The sequence below is a fragment of the Suncus etruscus genome, chromosome 4 (genome assembly GCF_024139225.1).
Source record: "Suncus etruscus isolate mSunEtr1 chromosome 4, mSunEtr1.pri.cur, whole genome shotgun sequence".
Taxonomy (NCBI): Eukaryota; Metazoa; Chordata; class Mammalia; order Eulipotyphla; family Soricidae; genus Suncus; species Suncus etruscus.
In genome coordinates, this window is record NC_064851.1 from 115165010 (window position 1) to 115184164 (window position 19155).

Here is a 19155-nt window from a genome sequence, read left to right on the forward strand (position 1 = left end):
CTTTTCCTCTTCGTGGTCAAGGAATCTTGAAAGAATAGGACAAGGTTAGGAAGATTTGATAAGCACAGATCTTTAGAGAGTTCATTGTTGTTATTATCTGTATAGTTGGGAGTTGGAGGAAGAAAACAAGAAGACTGATGAAGTTCCTTTTCTTGGTGCCTCAGGATAATTTTGAAACTTGAATAATAATTATGTAACCAGATGAGAAAAGGTGATATCCACAGGGCATCTATCACAAAGTATGGAAGCTTTTGAACTTTGATATGTTTAAGCTCTAGTGTGACAAGCTGAAACTCTGATTAGTAGTTGAGATTCTAAATTCCAAAATTTTCTTGTTTTATGACCTGGATTGTGTTCTTAGCATTTATGAATCTGTTTCTTTATCTATAAAAAGATAATAATAGTCATATGTCCTTTCATCCTGTTAATCTTTTTATTGTTATGGAAATGACATTAAAACTAGGATATCTAAAGCCCTTAGCACAACATCAAGCTGCTGGTAAGCACTCACAAATGTCATCTTGGCATATTTAATTTATCTTCAATCCTCTCCTTTTTCAAGGAAGTGAACTATGAGTCTCTAAAGCAAAATGGCATTCCCAAAGTCATTGGCACAGAAAGTATCAGAGTGCTGGATTAGACAAGAGAACATTTTTTGCAAGTGACGTATATTTAAAAAGAGGGTCTACATCTTCCTGTTGGTTGCTTGGTTTTGTCTGTGATACCAATAGTGACAGGGAACTCATCACCTATGTAACAGTGCATTCCAACTTGAACAGCTTTTTAGAAAGCTTTTCTCATATTGAACCTTATTTTACATGCATTTCTAGAACCACACTGAATGAAACAAATGCTTTTTTTTTTTTTTCACAATATAGTCACAGACTCTGAAGACAGCTCTTGACTCTTTGGCTCTCCAATCCACATGTAAATTCAGTAAATGTGTGTTGAACAGTGGTAATAAATGAAAAACTCAAAAAAAAAAAAAAAAAAAAAAAAAAAAAAAAAGAAAACCCTAAAGACTCTATCAAAAAGCTTCTAGAAACAATAGACTCATATAGCAAGGTGGCAGGCTACAAAATTAACACACAAAAATCAATGGCCTTTCTATACACCAATAGTAATAAGGAAGAAATGGACATTAAGAAAACAACCCCATTCACAATAGTGCCACACAAACTCAAATATCTTGGAATCAACTTGACTAAATATGTGAAGGACCTATACAAGGAAAACTATAAAACTCTGCTTCAAGAAATAAGAGAGGACACACGGAAATGGAAACGCATACCCTGCTCATGGATTGGCAGGATTAACATCATCAAAATGGCAATACTCCCTAAGGCATTATACAGATTTAATGCCATCCCTCTAAAGATACCCATGACATTCTTCAAAGAAGTGGATCAGACACTTTTGAAATTCATTTGGAACAATAAACACCCTCGAATAGCTAAAGCAATCATTGGGAAAAAGTATATGGGAGGAATTACTTTCCCCAACTTTAAACTGTACTACAAAGCAATAGTTATCAAAACAGCATGGTATTGGAATAAGGACAGGTCCTCAGATCAGTGGAATAGGCTTGAATACTCAGAAAATGTTCCCCAGATATACAACCACCTAATTTTTTTATAAAGGAGCAGCAAATCCTAAATGGAGCAGGGAAAGCCTCTTCAACAAGTGGTGTTGGCACAATTGGATAGCCACTTGCAAAAAATTGAACTTAGACCCCCAGCTAACATCATGTACGAAGGTAAAATCCAAATGGATTAAAGACCTCGATATCACCCCCCAAACCATAAGATATATAGAACAGCACATAGGCAAAACACTCCAGGACTTTACAGGCATCTTCAAGGTGGAAACTGCACTCTCCAAGCAAGTGAAAGCAGAGATTAACAGATGGGAATATATTAAGCTGAGAAGCTTCTGCACCTCAAAGGAAATAGTGCCCAGAATACAAGAGCCACCCACTGAGTGGGAGAAACTATTCACCCAATACCCATCAGATAAGGGGCTAATCTCCAAAATATACAAGGCACTGACAGAACTTTACAAGAAAAAAACATCTAACCCCATCAAAAAATGGGGAGAAGAAATGAACAGACACTTTGACAAAGAAGAAATACTCATGGCCAAAAGACACATGAAAAAATGTTCCACATCACTAATCATCAGGGAGATGCAAATCAAAACAACGATGAGATACCACCTCACACCCCAGAGAATTGCACACATCACAAAGAATGAGAATAAACAGTGTTGGCGGGGATGTGGAGAGAAAGGAACTCTTATTCACTGCTGGTGGGAATGCCGTTTAGTTCAACCTTTATGGAAAGCGATATGGAGATTCCTCCAAAAACTGGAAATCGAGCTCCCATAGGATCCAGCTATACCACTCCTAGGAATATACCCTAGTAACACAAAAATACAATACAAAAACCCCTTCCTTACACCTTTATTCATTGCAGCACTATTTACCATAGCATGACTCTGGAAACAACCAAGATGCCCTTCAACAGACGAATGGCTAAAGAAACTGTGGTACATATACACAATGGAATATTATGCAGCTGTCAGGAGAGATGAAGTCATGAAATTTTCCTATACATGGATGTACATGGAATCTATTATGCTGAGTGAAATAAGTCAGAGAGAGAGAGAGAAAGAGAAACGCAGAATGGTCTCACTCATCTATGGGTTTTAAGAAAAATGAAAGACACCCTTGTGATAATAATTTTCAGACACAAAAGAGAAAAGAGCTGGAAGTTCCAGCTCACCTCAGGAAGCTCACCAGAAAGAGTGATGAGTTTAGTTAGGGAAATAACTACATTTTGAACTGTCGTAATAACGAGAATGTATGAGGAAAATGGAGAGCCTGTCTAGAGTACAGGCGGGGGTCGGGTGGGGAGAAGGGAGACTTGGGATATTGGTGATGGGAATGTTGCACTGGTGATGGGTGGTGTTCTTTACATGACTGAAACCCAAACACAATCATGTATGTAATTAAGGTGTTTAAATAAATTTAAAAAGATTTTATAGGATCATAGAATTTGCTTCTTGTTGCCAGCATGAACATTTAGAACATAAATTTAATTGATCATTAGTCACCTTTAAAAACCTTTAGTTTCTTTTCTTTTTGTTATTTTTGTGGGGGGTCACTCCCATCAGTGCCCAGGGGATACTCCTGGCTCTATGCTCAGAAATCGCTCCTGGCAGGCTCGGGGGACCATATGGATACTGGGATTTGAACCACCGACCTTCTGCATGCAAGGCAAATGCCTTATCACCATGCTACCTCTCCAGCCCTGTTTTTTTTTTTTTAAATAAAATTTGTATTATTATTATTATTATATATATTTTTGAAAAATATGGAATGCTTCACGAATTTGCACGTCATCCTTGTGCAGGAGACATGCTAATCTTCTCTGTATCATTCCAATTTAATATATGTGCTACTAAAGTGAGCACAGTTTGTATTATTTTAAAAATATTTTTATTTATACATCATGATTACAAATATGTTTGTAGTTGGGTTTTACTTATTAAAAAAGCACACCTGTTCACTAGTGTAATATTCCCACCACCATTGTTTTCCATCTCCCTCCTCCCTCATTCCTTACCTGTATTTTAGATAGGCATTCTATTTCACTCACTAACATTGTCATGATAGTTGTCAGTGTAGTTTTTTTCTTTAACTGAACTCACCACTCTTTGTGATAAACTTCACATGGGGCCAGTCCTTCCAGCCCTCTATTGTCTCTGCGTATTATTACAATAATGTTTTTTTTATTTTTCTTAAATCTCATAAATGAGACTATTCAGTATCTATCTCTCTCCCTCTCACTTATTTCACTCAGCATAATAGTTTTCAATTCCATCCATGTATAGGAAAATTTCATGAATTCATTTTTTTCTGATGCCTGACAACATATGAGTGGCTAAAGAAATTGTGGTACATATACACAATGGAATACTACTACTACTTTTCATTCTATTTTACTACTGCTAGGGTAATAGGTCAATTTGCAGTTTGTTGCATTAAGTTTTGAAAGCCTTTTATTTTCTGGTCTTGGCTTGATTTTCTTTATATCACTCTTCTTCATCTCTACAGCCTTCTTGTTTTAGAAAGTTTTACATTTCCTTCTAAAGGCTTCCTGCCAAAATTTGATTTGTTCTAAATGCAATTTTTTAACCTTTTCTCCTTACTATTTCTTATTTTCCACATGGAAGTTTCAACATCATACTGGGAGCCCTGGATTTGGTTAGGGCCCTGTTTTATACTTCCTGTCTATCCTGTCCTTTCTTTCACATACTTCATTCACTGAGTCACCATGCTTACCATGATTGTTTTTTATATGTCAGACATTATTCAGTATATTGGAGTTCTAATGTGTGACCAGTTCAAAGTCCTGAATGTATATTGTTTCCTTTCAAGTGAGAATACTACTTAGGACAATTTTAAGAGTGATTTATTTGACTTTATGTATGTTTATGTGTTGTGCTAACTTTTTCTCTCCGTCCAGACTAGTAGCTCCTTCTGTGTTATTTTATCCATCTCGGTTTCAATTACTTGAGAAGGACTTATACATGTTCAATAAATATTGAGTCTGAAGGACGATCACCTTCTGTTTCAATTATACTATTATATTTCCACTATGTCAGAGGTTTAAGGCTTTCTTATTGTTTTTAGTGTTGTTTATTTGAGTTTTCAGGGTGGATTTATTTATGCTATAAAATAAGCCATTAAGTCAACTGTTCCTTATCTTGGACTTATTTTGTTTCTAATTCACGAATATCAGGATGTTATGCATTTTTAAGAAGGGTCCCCCCCAAAATACCTATTATAGTAGAAGCTTCCCTGGCCTGAGAAAAACACATGTCTAGGAAACAATATAGAAAGGTGTTTTTTTGATAAAACAAAACTGTTGTGATTTTTATCTGAAGTGATATTTTATAAAAGATGTGCTTTATATATATCTATATATTAAAAAAAACATTTTCTGGTAGTATGATGTGATGCTTTGCCCCAAACCCTCTAAAATCTATGTCATTGTCATGCTTAAGTATTTCATTCTTTGAGGAAAAATTAGACTTCCAAATAATGTGTCTTCATTTGACAACATAAATATTTTAAGGCAATGTTGTTTTACCCACGAATGAGCACAGATTATATTTTTCACAGTGTAGTTCAAATAAACTGACTAAGCTTGCCTTATTTTTCTTTTAATCACTTTTCAATATCAGCCACAAACTGGAATTTAGACATAGATAATGTTAAATTGGATGGAATCATATCATTTTATAGTCACACAGAATATGAAATTAGTTTCAGTAAAAAATTGTTTTTCAGGAAGATAATAAAGTGACAGTATTATTAGGTATGGGATGAAGCATAATATACTATATGGAAATGGTGAAACTCAACTGAAGCAATTTTTACTAATGGAGTCAGCTCTAAGAACTTTATTTTCTCTAATCTTTTCTCCAATCTTCAACCCCCTTCTATTCAAGCTCTTCTGCTTTCTTTTCTTTTTATCCAATAGTCCTATTGCTTCCTGTCTTAGGACTTTTGCTCTGTTTCCTCTTTTTTGAAATTGTTTCCTGGAAATCCACATGGTATCTCCATAAATTTTTAACTCCAACTTGTTTTGTCCTTATTACTCTCATCCTGCAATTTTGATGTACTCTGATTCTTTTCTCCAAGAATTAATCAGTTGTAACTCAGTATAGAACCCACTGATTGTTTATTTTTTCTCTCTCTTTCCAACACAGACACTCTAGGGTCTTTGTATATCTTATTCTCTGATGATATGATGATTCCTAAGAATACAGGACAATTTCTGACATTACAAATTTCTGTATTGAAACAACTTATTTTTTTTAAGAAAAATGTCCTTAAAAAGTTGATGTTCTATAAATAGTTGTTGAATAATGAATAGTTTATTGGTAATTGAGAAGGTTAATTGTAGACAAATGTGAAAAGGCTGATTTTATGAGAGGTCATTAAAAACAAAAAGTGTGATTCTTTTAAGTATACTCAGGTATGCATTTTAAGGTAATAGCTATTGAGATTTTTTTCTATTCATAATTATTTTTTACTCTAAAAGAAATTGCTGATGTTGGGGCCGGAGAGATAGCATGGAGGTAAGGCATTTGCCTTTCATGCAGAAGGTCATCGGTTCGAATCCTGGAATCCCAGCGTCCCATAAGGTCCCCTGTGCCTGCCAGGAGCAATTTCTGAGCATGGAGCCAGGAATAACCCCTGAGCACTGCCGGGTGTACCCAAAAACCCAACCCCCCCCAAAAAAAAGAAATTGCTGATGTTAAAAATTAAGTCCATTGGGCTGGAGAGATAGCATGGAGGTAAGGCGTTTGCCTTTCATGCAAGAGGTCATCGGTTCGAATCTCAGAGTCCCATATGGTCCCCCGTGCTTGCCAGGAGCAATTTCTGAGCATGGAGCCAGGGGTAACCCCTGAGCACTGCCGGGTGTGACCCAAAAACCACAAAAAAAAATTAAGTCCATTGTATAATAAATAATGAAATCTCTGAGTGAGAATGAAAAATTCTTTAAAAAAATACCATAATTGTATGGGTTGCTTGAATTGAATAAACTTAAAAAGGTTCTTAAAACTATCTAGTAACCACATTATCACCAGTCAATAAATCTAAAAATTGATTGTTTACCTAAGGTGCTTTGGTATGTCAGATCTGTCAGTAAACAAAAATTTCAGGTTATATGTAATAAAAACTGCACCTTTTGGCCTGACTTGATTTTAAATATGTAAAACCAGGGAGATTTATCCACATATACCAATGCTTTGCTTAATCTTAGAAGCCTAGACTTTGAGATTGGGAAAATTAAAAGGACAACAGAAAGAATAGTTTATTTTAACCTTTTCTGACTTCCTTTCCTATGTGTTGATTGGAATCGAATAAAAGTATAGATTGGAATATGTATCTAAAATCTCTAATGAGGATCTGGTGATTTCAAGTCTCTGGGGAAAAGCTCTAATTTCTTCAGCCATCTGCATAGGAGTTTTTTTTTTTTCCCCTCAAACTAAGACATGCTCTGTCAGTATATGTAAAAAAAAATGCACATAAACTAGTTTGCATTTAATGACCCTCAAGAATACTAGACAGAGATAGAGGCATCTGAGGGTATCTAGTTCAGCATCCACTGCTTTTAAGATGCAGTGCTCAGATTCAGTGTGCTGTTAAGAGATAGACTGTGATTAGTGTATAAATAGAAAAAAATAAAAAGAGAATCATCATTTTTTGAGTTTATTTTCATTATTTCTTAGAAAGGAGAGCATGTATTTGGATTATATGCTCCTTGTGGCATAATATTATGATGAAGAATGTACTTATTCCCTTTCTTCCTTTCACATTATTTGACAGAGAAGAAGGTACATTTGAGGCAAAGTTTGCTTTTTACCATTTTTTTCACATGCCTCCAGATTTTAAATCTATTGCCTCAATTTTCTGGATTCACCATCTGTTAAAAATAACCTACTTTGGAGACTGTAAAAAATGGATTTTTATGTATTCAAACAATTTTTTTTACAGAAAAATGTCCTTAAAATATACTTAAAAAAAAAAAAAGAAAAACATGGGTTTTTTTCCTTTGCTGCCAATCAAAAGACCTTCCTGATGGCAGGATCAGGAATATTACTCAAATCCTTCCTTAAGGTGGTGTCTAATGGATCTAGGTCTCAGGTCAAGAAGCAGAAAAAACAAGTGTGAGAGTGCTCTGGGCTCGTGTGTCAAGAAGGAAGGAGAAGCCTTTCCAGGGATAGAAGCTAATAAAGAGCATTAAGGGAGGGCTTTTGGGGTCTAGTTTCTGAGGTTTACCCATTTCCTTGGCTTTATTGGGTGTTCTCTCTGATGACCTCTTTCCTCTAAGTCATCCTGCCTTGGGTGTCTATTTCCATTAATCAAATAATCCAAATAGAAAGTTCTGGTTTTGAATAAGGAAGTTCTAGGAGTTGCTAGAGTTTATACTTTGAGATAAACTCAGACCTTGAAAACTTCTCCCATGAATACAACAGAAACTTAGGCAAAGCCAGGATTTTCTGAGTTTCAAATGATAAGCAACTCATTTTATTTATTTATTCTTTTGTGGGTTACCTAACTTTTCTCAGAGCTTACTCCTGACTCTGTACTCCGGGATCACTTCAGGTGGTGCTCAGGGCTTCATAGGTGATACTGGGGGACTGAACCTGGCTCAGCTGCTTACAAAGCAAATACCTTATTATCTGCTATGATACTGTATCTAGCCCCAACATTCATTTTTTTAAGCACTGTTCAAAAATGAGCAAATTACATCATAATACAAATATTTAACCCTTAAAGTTTTATTGTATCAATGTACATAATTTTAAAGATTGATTTACTGGGACTGGAGAGAGAGAATAGCTAGTAGGTTTCTTGCTTTGCATATGGCTGTGCTGGGTTCAATTCCCAACACCACAGGTGGTCATCTGAGTCCTGTCAGGGTTGGTGCCTGGGCATAGAGCCAGGAATAAACCCTAAACACTGCCAGGTATGACTCAAAATCCTCCCAAAATTGATTTATCATTATTTTAAAGTACTATAGAATTTTAGATGTAGAATGTACCACCTCTGTATGTGGCACATTATTATCTTGAAAAGTGGACAAATGTCCATGTTATAGAAGAGTGAAAATGAATACTTAGAACAATGGTGGCAATAGTCTGAGTATCATTTTCATTTTTTAAATGGGAGTAATGATGTACATTCTTTTTTTAACTTTTTTCTTTATTTAAACATCTTGATTACAAAATATGATTGTAATTAGGTTTCATTCATGTAAAGAACACCCCCCCTTCACCAGTGCAACATTCCCACCACCAATGTCCCAAATCTCCTTCCATCCCATCCCACCCACACCTATACTCTAGACAGGCTTTCCAGTTCCCTCATTCATTCACATGGTTATGATAGTTCTCAGTATAGTTATTTTTATAACTGCACTCACCACTCTTTGTGGTGAGCTTCATGGAGTGAGCTGGAAGTTCCAGCCCTCCTTTCATTGTCTCTGAGGATTGTTGCAAAAATGACTTTTATTTTTCTTAAAACCCATAGATGAGTGAGACTATTCTGCGTCTCTCTCTCTCTCCCTTTGACTTATTTCACTCAGCATGATAGATTCCATGTACATCCATGTATAGGAAAATTTCATGACTTCATCTCTCCTGACAGCTGCATAATATTCCATTGTGTATATGTACCAGTTTCTTTAGCCATTTGTCTGTTGAAGAGCATCTAGGTTGTTTACAGAGCCTGGCTATTGTGAATAGTGCTACAATAAACATAGGTGTGAGGAAGGGGTTTTTGTATTATATTCTGTATTCCTAGGGTATACCACTAGGAGTGGAATAGCTGGGTGGAATAGGAGCTCAATTTCCAGTTCTTGGAGAAATCTCCATATTGCCTTCCATAGAGGTTGGACTAGATGGCATTCCCACCAGCAGTGGATAAGAGTTCCTTTTTCTACACATCCCCGCCACCACTGATTATTCTCATTCTTGTGATGTGTGCCAATCTTTGTGGTGTGAGATGGTATGTCATCGTTGTTTTGATTTGCATCTCCCTGATGATTAGTGATGAGCATCTTTTCATGTGCCTTTTGGCCATTTGTATTTCTTTTTTTTTTATCAAAGTGTTCATCTCCCCATTTTTTTTGATGGGATTAGATGTTTTTCTTGTAAAGTTCTGTCAGTGCCCTGTATATTTTGGATATTAGCTCCTTATCTGATGGGTATTGGGTGAATAGTTTCTCCCACATGGTGGGTGGCTCTTGTAACCTGAGCACTATTTCTTTTGAGGTGCAGAAGCTTCTCAGCTTAATGTATTTCCATATGTTTATCTCTGCTTCCACTTGTTTGGAAAGGGCTGTTTCCTCCTTGAAGATGCCTTTAGTCCCAATGTCATGGAGTGTTTTCCCTACGTGTTGTTCTATATACCTTATGGTATCAAGTCTGATATCAAGGTCTTTAATCCATTTGGGTTTTACCTTCGTACATGATGTTAACTGGGGGTCTATGTTCACTTTTTTACAAGTGGCTAACCAGTTCTGCCAGCACCACTTGTTGAAGAGGTTTTTTCTGCTTCACTTAGGATTTCTTGCTCCTTTGTCAAAAATTAGGTAATTGTATGTCTGGGGAACATTGTCTGAGTATTTAAGCCTATTCCACTGATCTGAGGATCTGTCTTTATTCCAATACCATGCCGTTTTGGTAACTATTGCTTTGTAGTACAGTTTAAAGTTGGGGAAAGTAATACCTCCCATTTTCCTTTTCCCCAGGAGTGCTTTAGCTATTTGAGGGTGTTTATTGTTCCAGATGAACTTCATAAGTGTTTGATCCACTTCTTTGAAGAAAGTCATGGGTATTTTTAAGGGGATCACATTAAATCTGTACAATGCTTTGGGGAGTATTGGTATTTTAATGATGTTAATCCTGCCAATCCATGAGCAGGGTATGTATTTCCATTTCCATGTGTCCTCTCTTATTTCTTGGAGCAAGGCTTTATAGTTTCTTTGTATAGGTCCTTCACATTTTTAGTCAAGTTGATTCCAAGATATTTGAGTTTGTGTGGCACTATTGTGAATTGGGTTGTTTTCTTAATGTCCATTTTTTCCTTATCACCATTGGTGTATAGAAAGGCCATTAATTTCTGTGTGTTAATTTTGTAGCCTGCCACCTTGCTATATGAGCCTATTGTTTCTAGAAGCTTTTTGGTAGAGTTTTTAGGGTTTTCTAAGTAGAGTATCATGTCATCTGCAAACAGTGAGAGCTTGACTTATTCCTTTCCTATCTGGATTTCCTTGATATCTTTTTTTGCCTGATCACTATAGCAAGCAATTCTAGTACTATGTTGAAGAAAAGTGGTAAGAGGGGACATCCTTGTCTTGTACCAGAATTTAGAGGGAAGGCTTTTAGTTTTTCTCCATTGAGGATTATGTTTGCCATTGGCTTGTGTTAGATGGCTTCAAATAGATTGAAAAAAGGTTCCTTTCATTCCCATCTTGCTGAGAGTTTTTATCAAGAATGGGTGTTGGACCTTACCAAATGCTTTCTCTGTGTCTATTTATATGATCATGAGATTTTATTTTTCTTTGATGTTCTGTATGATGTTGATAGATTTGCAGATGTTAAACCATCCTTGAATTTCTGGGATGAAGCCTACTTGGTCGTATTGTATGATCTTCTTGATGATATATTGGATCCAATTTGCCAGGGTTTTGTTGAAGATCTTTGCATCTGTATTCATCAGGGATATTGGTCTGTAATTCTTTTTTGGCAGCATCTCTGTCTGGTTTTCGTATCAAGGTGATGTTGGCTTCATAAAAGCTGTTTGGGAGGTGCTGCAAGTCAGCCCCTGAAGAGGTTGACTGATGGAGGGATGGAGGATGAGGTCTTTCCCCTCCAGCTCAGAGCACGCGTCTGCCACCACATCCAGCTGATGGTTTTGAGGTGAAACCTCAGGTAAACAGCTTGCAGACAGTCAGGCTTGTAGAAATATTGGCTTTATTTGGTGGACAAGACTGAAGTCCAAGGTCTAAGCCTTAGTTTCAGCAAAAAGCTTCTCACCTTCCACAGACCTTTGTTTTTATCCCCTAGAATTAGGTACCACCAAATGGTGGGATCAAATACCACCCAATGGTGGAAGCAGAATCAGGTACCACCCTAGGGTGGGGGCAGAATGCCAGGTCACACCCTAGGGTAGGGCACAATCACCATCAGGGTAGGGTCAGTAACATAATAATCTCATAAAATATTTACATACACAACAGGGAGGGTTTTTTTTTTTTTCAATTTCATGGAAGAGCCTGGATAGAATAGGTAGTAGCTCCTATTGAAATGTTTGAAAGAATTCATTAGTAAATCCATCTGGGCCTGGGCTTTTTTTTTTGGCAGTTTCAAATTCCTCAATACTGATGGGGGTGTTTAGATATGCTACATCCTTTTTACTTAACTGTGGGGGCTTATAGTTGTCCAAGAATTTATCTATTTCTTCTAGGTTCTCATGCTTAGTAGCATAAAGTTTCTCAAAGTATTCTCTGATTACCCTTTGGATCTGCAATATCTGACGTGATCTCCCCCTTTTCATTTCTAATACGGGTTATCAGGTTTCTCTCTCTCTTTCTTTGTGAGTTTGCCAATGTTCTACCAATCTTGTTTGTTTTTTCAAAGAACCAACTTCTGCTTTCTTTGATCTTTTGGATTGATTTTTGGTTTTCCACTTCATTGATTTCTAATTTCAATTTTGTTATTTCCTTCTGTCTCCCTATTTTTGGTTCATTTTATTGATCATTTTCTAATTTTATGAGCTGCGTCATTAAATTATTTAGGTATGCCTCTTCTTCCTTCCTGATGTGTGCTTGTAAAGCTATAAATTTTCCTCTCAGGACCTTTTTTGCTGTGTCCCATAGATTTTGACTGTTTGTGTCTTCATTATCATTTGTTTCCAGGAAAGTTTTGATTTCCTCTTTGATTTCATCTCAGACCCACTGTTTGTTCAGTAGCAGGGTGTTTAATTTCCAATTGTTAAAGTTTTTCTTCTGTGTGGCTTTGTAGTTCACATCTAATTTCAGAGCCTTGTGGTCAGCAAAGGTAGCCTGCAAGATTTCAATTCTCTTGATTTTATGAAGGTATATTTTATGTGTCAGTATGTAGTCTATCCTGGAGAATGATCATGTATATTGGAGAAGAATGTGTATCCAGTTTTTTTTTGGGTGGAGTGTCCTGTATATATCTACTAATCCATTTTCTTCCGTTACTCTTTTCAAGGCTAGAATGTTTTTGTTGGGTTTCAGTCTGGTTGAACTATCAAGTGTTGATAGGGTCATGTTGAGGTCTCCCACAATTATTGTGTTATTATTGATGTTTTCTTTCAGATTTGTCAGTAAGGATATTAGATAATTTGCTGGTCTCTCATTGGGTGCATATATGTTTAATAGTCTGATTTCTTCCTGTTGCACATATACCTTGATTAGTAGATAGTGTGCATCTTTGTCTGTTACAACTTTTCTGAGTATAAAGTTGGTGTCATCAGATATTAATATGGCCACCCCAGCTTTTTTGAGGGTGTTGTTTGCTTGGATGATTTTCCTCCAGCCTTTGATTTTGAGTCTGTTTGTTCTGACTATTCAGATATGTTTCTTGTAGGCACCAGAAGGTTGATTCATCTTTTTGACCCGTTTTGCCACTCTGTGTCTTTTAATTGGTGAATTTAGTCCATTGACTTTGAGAGAGATGATTGTCATACGATTTAATGTCATCTTTGTAGATAAGTTAGCTGTGTTTGTTGGTCTCTCTTGTCTTAGAGTAGACCTGTCAGTTTTTCCTTTAAGGCTGGTTTATCATCTGTGAAGTTTCTGAGCTGTTGTTTATCCATGAAGCTATGTATTCTTTCTTCAAACCTGAACATGAGTTGGGCTGGGTGCAGTATTCTCAGTGATGCACTAATTTCATTCAGTCTTGTCACAATATTTCACCACTGTCTTCTGGCCTTGAGAGTTTCTTGTGACATGTCTGCTGTAAGTCTTAGGGATGCTCCTTTGAATATAGTTTCCCTTTTTGATATTGCTGCTTTCAGTATTCTATATCTGTGGGATTTGTCATCATAACGAGGGTGTGCCTTGGGGTGTTTTTCTTTGGGTATCTTTTAGGTGGTACTCTTTGGACATGCAGGATTTGATTGCATGTAGTCTTTAACTCTGGGGGCATCTCATTGATGATGTCTTTGAGAGTTGATTCTTCCTGGAGATCTCCTATCTGGGTATCTGGGACTCCAATGATTCTTATGTTGTTTTTGTTGAGTTTATCAAAGACTTCTATTTTCATCTGTTCACATTCCTTGAGTACTTTTCCCATTTCCTGATCATTTGTCTTAAGGTTCTTTTCCAATTTTTTCTGCTGTGTTGAGTTTTTCTGCATCTCATCTTCCAGACGCCAATTCTGTCCTCAGCTGCTTTTACCTTGAGTTTCTCACAGTCAGGAACCACTGGGGAGGTGTAGATTTTCCCAGCCTGATATCACAAACAGGAGACCTGCCTTTCTGCAGAATGCTGCGGGTAGCCAGTTTTTACGGTCGGACACAGTTCCTTGGCATTCCATCCCTTGGATGAGCCTCTGAGGGAGCTCTTTTCCTGGGCCCTCTTTGGCCCACTTTCAAGAGGTTCAGGACACAGGACAGTGGAACAACATGCACACACGCAACACTCACAGTTTCTCACAGTCTGGAACCACTGGGCAGGCATAGGTTTTCTTAGCCTGAGGTCACAAACAGGAGACCTGTCTTTCTGCAGAATACTGCGGGTAGCCGATTTTCATGGTCGGACACAGTTCCTTGGTGTTCTGGCCCTGAGATGAGCCCCTATGAGAGCTATTTTTCTGGGCCCTTTTAGGCCCACTTCCAAGAGGTTCAGGAGACAGGACATTGGAAAAACACGCACAGGCAACACTCACAGTTTCATTCCTCCTTCTTAACATCTAAGTTAGGATTCTTATGTAGATACTGTGGGGACTAAAGAATGGTGGTCAAAGGTATGCCTATTCAGTGGACTACTCTGGCCTATTTAAGATGTCATTGCAATATTTACATGTGTACCTCTCTTAGCTGGATCAGGCAATGTGCAAGTCTATCAATTTTTGTGAGCAGGTCAAGATTCTTTTCTGAACTAATTTTCTTATAGTTTAGAAGAAAAGAGGGAGACATGGGATCTGACAATGTTGGTATTGTGTTGTGAGTTGCCAACTTTGTGTAGAGCACAAAACTCAAATCACATCCATTGAAAGTTAATATATATTCTTACACTGAGGCTCTCTATCAAATTTTTACTAGGATTAAGCTGAAGAGCTAACATTTTTGCATTTTTTTATACAAATATTCTCAAGTAGGGGACTAGCTATCCTGCCTTATAAAAAAGTTACACATCGGAAGTATCAAAATGATTCGATTATATTTTTCTTCTTTGGGGGAATGACAGTGGGGACTTTTTAAAATAGCACAGAAACTCAAATAGACCTTACCCCAGGTTGTGAATGCTGTATAAATTGTTACATCTTGATCACTTAACAGCTATCTATAAAAGCGAAAATAAAATTAAACAGGAAATTAGGAAAATGCCTTCAGACATAAAGAAAGTAACAACTGGGAGAAAGTTAGATTTGCCACTAGGCTTCTAACTAATAGACATAAAATTTAGCTCGAAAATGCTCTGCTTCACCTGAGGTACCTTTTGGTGGATAATTGAAATGAATCTCAGACTGACTTGTAAGACATTTAGCAGCTGTTTCTGTTCATCTGTGAGTTTCTGAATGAGTTGAGGATTATTTTAATATTTTCTTTAGAAGATAAATTCTGGAGCATGTTGAATTAAAAGTTATTTTTATGCCACTGAGGCTGAGTGTTGTAGAGGCAAAAATCAAAAAAACAAACAAACAACTACCCCAAAAAACAACCAAACAAAACAACCTAGAAAACCATCAGGAACAACTTTTGATATATTATCATGTATCTGAAGGTATGTGATGTGCCATAAAAAGACTTTTGTCACATTAAAAATTAAAAATGCATCTTCACAGTACTTCGCAGATTCAGATGTACAGAGGGGGTCTAATAGAGCTGTTTATAAAAACCAATGCAATAGGTATTCAAAATATTTTAAAATCATCCTTAGCATAAAAATAATTTCTAATGAGCACATTTTCTAAGACTGAATTTATTTTCTAACTAAGCCATTTTTACAAATCATCATGTAGTGTGTTATACAGAAATAGCTTAAGGTAAAAAGACTACATCAAATAGATTGAGTTGTATCTTTCTTGGGAGGCAACTAAACTATTTTTAGGAGGATAAATTAAATATCCCGAGAGACATTTTTGTTTTCATACAACTATGGAGAAAGTGATAAATGCTTATTAACTAAAATCCTGGGTTATTTTCTGATATACAGGAGACTTGTCTTGGGAACCAAGTATATTGGATTTATAAAAAGTGGAGTTTGGGACAGCGAAATGAAATTGACAGGGCATCAGAACATGTTCCTTTACTTGGATACTCACTATTTTGTAGTTTCTCCTACAAACCATGAGATCACATAACAGAGGGTGCACTTGCTGCAAAGGAGCTGTGGTGTGGCAAATTCACAGAACCTGAGGTTGCAGCAACAATGACAGAGTCCATGACCTTGGGAGGAAGCTCATGGACACCATCATCATTGAGGAAAGTTGCTTTTTCTTATTCTGGGATTTTCTGGAGGATAAAAGCCCTTTGCATCAGTTAATGTTTGTTTGGTCTTCCGGTGTTTTTCACTTCAACATATAAAATACATATAAATATATTTTAACATACCCATGAAGGTTTAGTTGTATTCTAGAACATTCTTCAACCACCTTGCAACCATGGCCCCCGAAACCTATCTGCACTCCAGTCTAGCGACCAGCAGTTTTAAGCATTATAAAAGATGCGTTGTTCTTAACTTTCCTATATCTGTGCACGAGTACTGGTTTCTGGATCCGCAGCTGAAGAATACAATGTTAGACCCTATCTAATCATGCACTAAGTCAAAACCTCTTCAGTAAGTAGCTAGTAACATTGGGAGCCCTTAGAATCCCAAAGAGGTCAGATGTGTATAGCCAGTAAGACAGGAAGTTTAATAGGGAAGTGTTTTGGCATGGTAAAAAGCACAACCTGATCCCTTCCCCAATATGTCGACCTTCTGTACAATATCTAAACTATTTGTATAGAATAATCCTTTGCACAGCACAATGCAAATCAATCATAACTCTTTGCTAGTCTGAAAATTCTGCTTGTTGTTAGCTGTTTTATTCTATTTTAGCACTTGGCCATCAAGAATAAATTTTGTTGGTTTATTCACTTACTGATTTGTAATCTCTTTTTTCATATGGAAGTTTAATTTTCATTCTTGTTTTGGGTTCACATCTGTCAGTGCTCTGAGCTTATTTCTGACCCTGAACTAACAATCACTTCTGGCAGTGCTCTAGGGACCATATAGAGAGGTAGGATTCGAACCTTGGTAGGTTGCATGTGAGGCAAGTGCTTACTTTCTGTACTATCGCCCAACAAACCTTTAGTTTTTTTTTTTAATTATTTATATTCTCAATGTCTGCATATAATGAACTTTCAATAAATATTTGTTAGGCATATTAACTCATTTATGAATATTCTTTGCATCTGAAAGTATATATTAAAATTTTACTTTCTATGCAACATGATATGTTGCATATTAAAATGATTGAATATAAATAATACAATTTCTATTTTCCATTTTATTTGTGCATGTACGTTGTTTTTACTTAGTAATATATCGATATATTATTATATATTTATAAAAATAAAGCTGTGGCAGTCTTTTTAAAGAATAGTCCACAATTAAGCATAATTAATTCAGTCACTTCCCTAGTGATAGATATTTGTTTTCTACTTTTTCATCAATAAAATGATACTTAGATAAATACCTGACTATGTGTCACTTTATGCATATAAATCTTCCTTGTCTTTTTAAAATGAAAATATTGGGCACCATAATTTATAATACTGTTAATGAAAGGGTTTCATGTACATAAAAGCCCTCAGCATATATGTTTTCTATAGGTTATACAAATAGAAAGAAATTGAGTCAACATTTAGATATATGGTTAAAGTTTTAGCAAATAATTTCTAAATATCCCCTGTGGAGGTTACATAACTTTTATTACTGTCATTGGTTGTGTATGAGAGTCTCTCTTTCAACCATTGTCAGCATACTTTCCTATCAAAGTCCTTGCTTTTCTGGGGGGTTGGGTGAGGTGAGTTTTTGGGGCCACACAGGGCTGCGCTGAGATTAACTGATTCTGTATTCAGGGATCACTCATGAGATATGTGGAGGAATCATACAAGGTGTTGTGGTTTAAATCTGGGTTGGCTGCATGCCAGGCTCATGTCTTTGCTCTGTCCTATCTCTCCACTTCTACTTATATGTATTTTTAATTATTCATATATATAATCTCATTGGGTTCTATTTTTGTGTCAGGCACAATATAGGGAAACAACTTAATATTTTTAGAGGAGAAACCCCACCCTACTGATGAAACACTCAATTATTCCTCTTGATTTGAAGTATTAACTTGACCTATATTAAGTTTTCATATTTATGCATGTACAAATTTAAATTCTGTGTCATAGGTATCTTTGTCTATTCATGCATAATATATTATCTATTTATTACCTGCTATATTTATACCCTTATAAATTTCACCAGAATTTTTATTTTTTATTCTATATGTTTGCATTATGAACTTGAAAGCATTTTATCTCCCTTCACATTTTCTTTTTGTGGACCATACCAGGAGGAGTTTAGGGACTCATTCTGATGATGTTGTTTGGGCTTGGACATGCAGTAACTGATTTCCCTTGAATGTAAAACATATGCTTCTGCCACTTGTACAATCTCAGTGGGCCCACATGCATTTTATTAAAGTTCACTTTTGAGCAATACAATTTTTACTTGGATTATATTACTATTTATAAATACACACAGAAAACATATACTCCATTATGGCTTTACTTTTATTTTGGAGTGTTCTTTTCTGTTTTAACATTTCTTCACAGTGGACTGGGACTTCTTTTTCTTTATACCCAGAGCTGCTTTTCTGTTTGTTTGTTTTTGAAGCACACCCTTCAGTGCTCAAGGGTTACTTCTGGCTCTGCACTCAGAAATCTCCTGGCCAGCTCAGGGGACATATGGGATGCTGGGGATCAAACCTGTGTTGGCTGCATGCAAGGCAAATGCCACTGTTCTATAGCTTCAGCACCAGCCCATAGAGTTTTTATTTCTTGCAATCTTTTACTTACTTATATATTACTTACTTATATATTATCTATAGTATATTTTTTTCTAATATACAACCAGTATTTTTTTTCTTGGGTAAAATAATTTTTACTTTTATGAACCTATTGAGATTTTTCTTTAAAATATTTTTTATTTAAAGCATTGTGATTTACAAGTTTATTCATAATTAAGATTTAGACATCCAATGTTTCAGCCCTTGTCCTGCCACCAGTGTCAACATCCCTCTACCAATGTTCCCAGAATCCACCCCATTTCCCCCTGCTCT

General features: G+C 36.3%; 1 protein-coding gene and 1 non-coding gene across 2 annotated transcripts in view; both read right to left on the reverse strand.

The window, feature by feature from the left end:
* GALNTL6 (polypeptide N-acetylgalactosaminyltransferase like 6) overlaps nt 1-19155 on the reverse strand; it is a 756971-nt gene that overhangs the window by 123212 nt on the left and 614604 nt on the right. The window lies entirely within an intron of this gene.
* On the reverse strand, nt 3369-3474 carry LOC126008497 (U6 spliceosomal RNA). Its single transcript, XR_007495824.1, has one exon. It is a non-coding gene; the product is annotated as a U6 spliceosomal RNA (small nuclear RNA).